Here is a 7,060-nt window from a genome sequence, read left to right on the forward strand (position 1 = left end):
TTAAGTCTGTTTCTGCGAACATAAATCACATTTTCTCGTTGCAGCGCAGGAAGCTCCATCTTCTACAATCCGCTCGCGACCACTGATGATGTGTACGTAGATGAAAATGCCTCTATCAGCCCTGGGAGTTCCCAGAACCAACAGAAAGATCGACCTTGTGTCAGACCCCTGCAGATTCAAACTAGGCACACAGCCACGACCCTACGGCTACCCAGACGGCAAGGCAATTTTAAAAACAATAAACAATAGCAAACTTCCTGGCTGAAGGCAAAAGTTCAATATATCAAAATCACAATATGCAGTTGCCTGCTTTATTTGTCCATTTTACGGCTTCTTAGGTTATATCTCTGCTTCGCTGGTACTGTCTGATCGGAAAATAGTGTATTACTAGCAGCTGTTGCAGAGTTTAAGTTTGCAGATAGCAAAGTTTCTTCTGATGCTGGAGACAAATGTTCAGTGTTCAAAGGAGTCTTTTCAGGAGGAGAGTCAGGTTTTGAAGCGTCAGTAATCAATTCGGCATCGCTGAAAGAGATGAACTTCGGTGTGCTTTCAGATTCGGAGGCACCAATTCCCTTCTTCACCCAGTCGTCGTAAGGGAGCGGCAAAGGGACACGCTTCACATGTGACGCGTGTACCCAGTGCTTGCGGCCAGCTACACGAACTGCTGTCCTCGTTGCCAGTAAGATTTGGAAAGGCCCCACAAATCTCGGCTGAAGGTTCTTCGTCCTCGCGAAGTTCTTGATGACAACGAAGTCTCCCGGTTTCAGCTGATGCCCTGGACTCTCCGGAGGTTTTGGCAAAGCATCGAAAACCTGTTGATGAATAAGACTCAATTTAGCAGTCAAGTCGTAAAGGTAGTCTATCAACATAGGATATTCTATGGAGCAAAATTCTTTAGGCCTTGGTACACCCCAGATATTTGCCGGGCGACCAAAGACTATTTCATACGGACTAAGCCCTATTCTAGAATGTACCGTTGCTCTCGTTGATAACAAGGCCAAAGGAAGTGCGTCTGGCCAGGCTAAACCTGTGGATGCTTGTATTTTAGCTATTTTCAGCTTGAGGGTGCCATTGTAACCCTCGACTAAACCAGCAGACTGGGGATGGTTTGCACTGTGAAATTTCTGTTTCAGTCCTAGGCCGGCACACACACTCTGCATAACTTTCCCTATAAACTCACTTCCGTTATCTGACCATACAATCCGTGGCATTCCATATCTAGGGAAAAATTCTTTGAGAAGAATTTTGGCAGTTGATAGGGCAGTGTTGTCCTTTAATGGATATGCTTCTATCCACCTGGAAAAAGCGCAAACTACCACCAGGACATACTTCAAATTATTGCAGCGCTCCATGTGAATGAAATCTAACTGAATCACTTCAAAGGGGCAGGAAGGAGGAGCGAAATGACCAGCTGGAGTTGGAGTTCCCTTGCCAGGATTATGCATCAAGCACACCATACAATTTTTCACCACTCTCTCTGCACACTTACTGATTCCCTCATTCTTCCAGACCGGAGCTAACATCTTACATATCCCTTTAGAACTTATATGCGCTACTCCATGCGCCATCGTCACTACTGCAAGCACATACGCATCGGGCAACATCCAACGCTGCTGTTCTGTCAAATCAATCCAACATCCATTCGAGTCCAACTTGCCCGTACTTTCTCTCCATACACGTTTCTCTTCCTCAGTTGCTTCTTTCTGAATCTCTTTAACACTTTCCATAGTATCCTCACACATTCCAGACTCAGCAATCCATCTTGCAGACGTAGCAACATACATTCTGCTCATCGTGTCTCTAGCTGTCTGTTTAGCAATTTCATCAGCAAAAGCATTCCCACGACCAACATCATCCGTGATTGCTTTATGAGCACTGCACTTCACAATCGCAACTTCAGTCGGCAAGGTTAGAGATTCCAACAAGTCATTAACTAGCTGACCATGTTGGATCTTAGTCCCATGGGACGTAATGAAACCTCTTTCTCTCCATAACCGGCCAAAACTATGGGCCACGCCAAATGCGTACTAACTATCTGTAAACACATTCACTCTCTTTCCCTCAGCTAAAACACACGCTCTCGTTAGGGCTATCAATTCTGCAGCTTGGGCAGAATTCTGACTCACTCTTGCAGTCTCCACAATCGTCTTCAAAGTCGTTACTGCGTAAGCAGCAGTCACATCACCATTCTCCAATTTAAAACATGACCCGTCCACATACAGCGTACCATCCGGATCGGATAACGGAGTATCTTTCAAGTCAATGCGTCCTTTTGTCTCTTCCTCCATTTTGAAACAGCAATCATGTGGCTCGGAATCACTCGACTCTTGATCAGTCGGCAACAATGTTGCTGGATTCAATACATTACATCTTTTGATCTGAATATGACTCGCTAGTAATGTCAACTCGTAACCAGATAATCTCGCACTAGTGAGGTGTTGTGTCTTCGTTCGGTTCATGAGTGTATCCACTGCATGAGGAACCATGACCACTAGCATGTTGCTCATCACCAAACCAGCAGATTGTCGGATGGAAGCCGCAGCTGCCGCTGTAGCTCTCAAACAACTAGGCAACGCTCTGGCTACCGGATCTAATGTTGATGAAAAATACGCACAAGGGCGTTGTTTATCACCAAACTTCTGTGTCAGAACACTCAACGCGCAACCTTCTCTCTCATGAACGTAGAGCGTGAATGGCTTACTGTAATCAGGTGTACCCAATACAGGAGCTGAACACAATGCTTTTCGTAATTCAGTAAAACTTTCTTGACATTCATCAGACCATGGCACCGGACTCGGAACATTTTTCCCAGTCAAAGCTACCAATGGTTTCGCTAAAAGAGAAAAATTTGGGATCCACTGCCTACAGTAAGAGGTAATACCTAGAAAGGCACGTACTTCTCTCTGTGTGCGTGGAACACTCATCTGTGTAATTGCTTTTATTCTTTCTGGGGTCAACTTCCTTCCCTCCTTTGACAAGAGATGACCTAGGTAGGTCACTTCTTGGCAACAATATTGCATTTTGGAAGGAGACACCTTGTGATTCAAATTAGACAAATGATGTAATAGGGAAATTGTAACTGCTTTGCAAGTTTCCTTGTCATCGGCAGCCACTAGAAGATCGTCTACGTACTGTACTAGGGCAGAACCTGGAGGAAGGACAAAAGAATCTAACTGGCTTTTTAATGCTTGACTGTAAATGGATGGACTCTCACAATAGCCTTGTGGAGCGCGTTTAAATCTGAAACTGCGACCTCCTAGACAGAAGCCGAAAATATCCCTACTTTCTTCGGCTATTGGAATGCTGAAAAAGGCATTCTTTAAGTCAATAACTGAGAACCATGTGGCTGTAGCAGGAATCAATGTTAGCAAGGCAGTAATGTCTGGCACTACAGGAAACTGCGGGACTACAATCTTATTAACTTCTCTAAGGTCTATGACAAACCTGTACACTGGAGGTTTTGTAGGATCAGTTCGTTTCAGAATCGGCAATACAGGACTGTTACAGACATTTCCTCTAGTTTCTTCAACCACACCTTTCTTGATCAAATCTTGCACAATCAATAAAAGTGCACGCTCTCCTTCACTAGATATTTTATATTGGGGAATTCTTGGAAATTTTACATTAGTTTTCAAAGTTACCACATACGGTGGAATTTCTAGGAGACCTACATCATTAGGACCAGTCGTCCAAAGAGAATCAGGGAGTGAATGTAGCTCCGGCGGGAGTGCGTCCATTGACAAGTACATCGGAGAGGTGATTCTTTTACCCAATGTAAGCTGTACTCCTTCCGGAGAACAGTACAATGTCGCATATAGTCGTTTTAACAAATCTAAACCAAGCAGATTTTCATTACAACCTGTCGTCAAAATCAGGGGTGCTTTCAATTGGCATGGTCCAACAGAAATAGACAAAGGACCAGATATCGGGTTGTAAACAGGGGCGCCTGAAAAACCTACGGAAACATTTGTTGAGCCGGACAAAGGTGCGCCAGGGAGTTTCGCATGAATGATAGAACTTTTTGCGGCACCAGTATCCAACAGAAACGGTTCGACTACACCTGATGTTGCTACTGCGACATAAGGCCCACTCTGATCCACTGGAACTGATACTACTCCCTCTCTCTGTCCATGGCTGTCCTAGTACCCATTTTGCTGAAAACCCTCATCTACTTCATTATAGTCCTCAACAAGATACTGTTGAGATCTATTCTGCTGAGTAGATTGTCCATTTCGTTGATCAAAGTGATTGGAAGGACGATCATTCGTCTGTGGAGGCATAGCACCTCGTCCTCGACCTCTAGAATTCTGCACAAAACCACCACGACCTCTCTGAGCTGCTGCTGCATTATTTTGCGCTAAGATCGGACATTCATTTTTATAGTGACCCTCTTTCTTACAGTACGCACACTGATTCCACTGGTATTGAGGTCTTGATGAGCTATAATCTGTCCTTTGGTACGAACCTTGCTGCGTATTAGATTGATTCGTGCGAGGCGGATACGCCTGCTGCAAAAGAACTTTAGTTTTTAAATCTTTAGTTTTCTTCTCTGATTTTTCCTTTTCCTCTTTATCCCTATTTTCGTAGTACTGCGCAGTCGCAAGTATTTGCGCTGTCGTAGATACAGCCCACGCACTTTCTGAGTCTTTTAATTTATTGCATAATTCAGGTAACAAATTATGCACAAATTTATCGACAAACAGTCTTTGCCCTCCTTCTGTACTCATGTCCTGACCACTATGATCTACAAAAGTCTCTTCAAACCTCGTGAAGAAGTCGGAGACACTTTCGTCTTTCTTCTGCCTGCATGCTGACAGCTTGTCCCAATTTACACGCAATGCTGGCATCAGAGTCTTCATTAGATCAATTATTCTACCTGGAAGATTAGCAATTAGAGGTTCGGGTTTCGCACCACCTATTTGCTGACCATCTGCTGCAGTGATAGCTGCCCAATCACCACCTAAAGCAGCTTGATGATCCTCTCTACGAATTTTAGCCCACACTGGTTGCGGAACTACATTACCAAACAACATATCGATGTCGGCTAGGTTCATTATACAAGCCTCAACTGTCTGTGTTAATTCCTTGTAATATCCAGCAGGATTCTTACGTGGATCTGGCAAGGCCTGCTTCACCGCTAGCACTTCAGCTCGCTTCCATGGAATGTGTATCCACACTCGTTGGAACTGTGCTGGAGCAGCTGCAATACCAGCATTATCATCACGTTGTATTGCTTCGCGCCAAATTGGAGGAACCTCCCTCATAGGATATTGGCGACTTAGCTTCATTTTACCTTTTTCTAAGTCTCTCGGTGAACGAAGAGATGGATCATTCCTAAAACTTAAAATAAGTTCCATCGCTTCTTTTATATTCTCACCCACTATCATTCCAGCAGCGAACTCTTTTTGAATTTTAATTAAATCTTCCAAATCTGATTCAACATCATCTTCTTCTATTTCTTCACGTAACAACGAGCACATTTCATCAAAGACGTACCGTTGTGTTGGTTCCCCCCACTGCATAAATGTGTCTAACACATCTCTCGTACTATATCTTCTACTCTTCGAAATCCATCTGAGAGCCGTGGAATCTAAAATTCCCCGTTCCTCAGTACTTGGAAGCTGACTACGTCTCTGAACTGAATCAGGAGTAGGAGTCTTAATTAAAGTTTTATATAAAGGAGACAGTATATTAGTAACAGAATCAGTGATTCTTCGACGAACAGAAAGTGGAGTTAGCACACTCGCAGACGTAGAGAACGCAGTAGAGGTAGGAATAGATAACGGAACAGTAGGAGTATCGAGAAAAATAGTTTGTGGAACAGTAGGTACAGATGTATGTATAGAGGCTGGCAGTGCAGGAAGAGGAGGAGCTGTAGGAACATTCACATTCATCACAGGAGGTACGGGAACTTGATTCTGGGGGACAGGAGCAGGAACACCAGGTTGTCCAGCAACCGGCAATTGAACATTCGGGACAAGTGGAGCCGTAGCACCTTGTGCATACGGTGGAGGTGACCGTAACAGATAAGATAACAGAGGATCGTTTTCGGAATCCTCCAGTATCTTAGCCATTTTCGATGGCAAGGCAGGATAGCACTTGTCAATCGCTAAGTTATGCTCTCTAATTGCTACATCTATGGCCTTCTCACACTCGTTAGCCTGCAACTGTTTAGCCGCTTGCTCTAGAGTCAACTCTTCTTGTTCTTTCTGTTCTTTCTTCAACCTTTTCATTTCTCTCTGTTTGGATTCTTTTCGCCAGTAACGGAAAGAATCAAACATTGCCGGCCGGGCTTTCTTCCTGAACAATTTCGCTTCTAAGTTGTCAAGAATCTCTGGTTCAAAACTACCATGCAGTGGCCAGCTAAGGACACCATCCTTCTTACAGTAACGGACCCATACCTCATTATAAGATATAGGACCCACGCCATGCTTACAATATAAATCATATAGGGGAGTCCCAATCGGAGGAACCAGACATGAGTCCTCCAATCGTGAGTCACGGTTGCAACCAAAACAAGACAACATTTTCCGACTTACCATTTTCAGTCCGGAACACAAAACAAACAAAACACGGAACAAATATGTGCACTCGAACCAAGAACTTAGGCCTACCAAAACGAACTGATGTATCGATACCCAAACTGAACCAAAATAGATTATCGTAACTAGAACAACCAGTGATAATCTTACAAAACCAAACCAAACCAAGAACCGATCAAGGATTTTAACAATCCTCACAAAGTAACCAGCTAGCTATCACTAAATACTTAACTGAGTCACTGAAGACGTCACCAAGGAGAAACCCGTCACGTTTCGCCGTACTAAGGACTGCACCTCGGGTCCAAGACAGGGCGACGGTCAAGGCAACGGCCCACTGCAGCCGTCCTGAACGGGAAACCCTCGTGGAAGAGAACTTCGGGCCACTTTTGCGATATGCCGGGATCGATGAAGTGGGGCGCCTCCCTCAGGAATCTTCACACGAAGCTTCTCAAACTCTTCAGGCTTTTGGACCGGTACCGAATGACGTCGCCCAACTTTGGGCGCCAATTGGAGTTCTG

This window comes from Lissotriton vulgaris, chromosome 12 (assembly GCF_964263255.1).
Source record: "Lissotriton vulgaris chromosome 12, aLisVul1.2, whole genome shotgun sequence".
Classification (NCBI taxonomy): Eukaryota; Metazoa; Chordata; class Amphibia; order Caudata; family Salamandridae; genus Lissotriton; species Lissotriton vulgaris.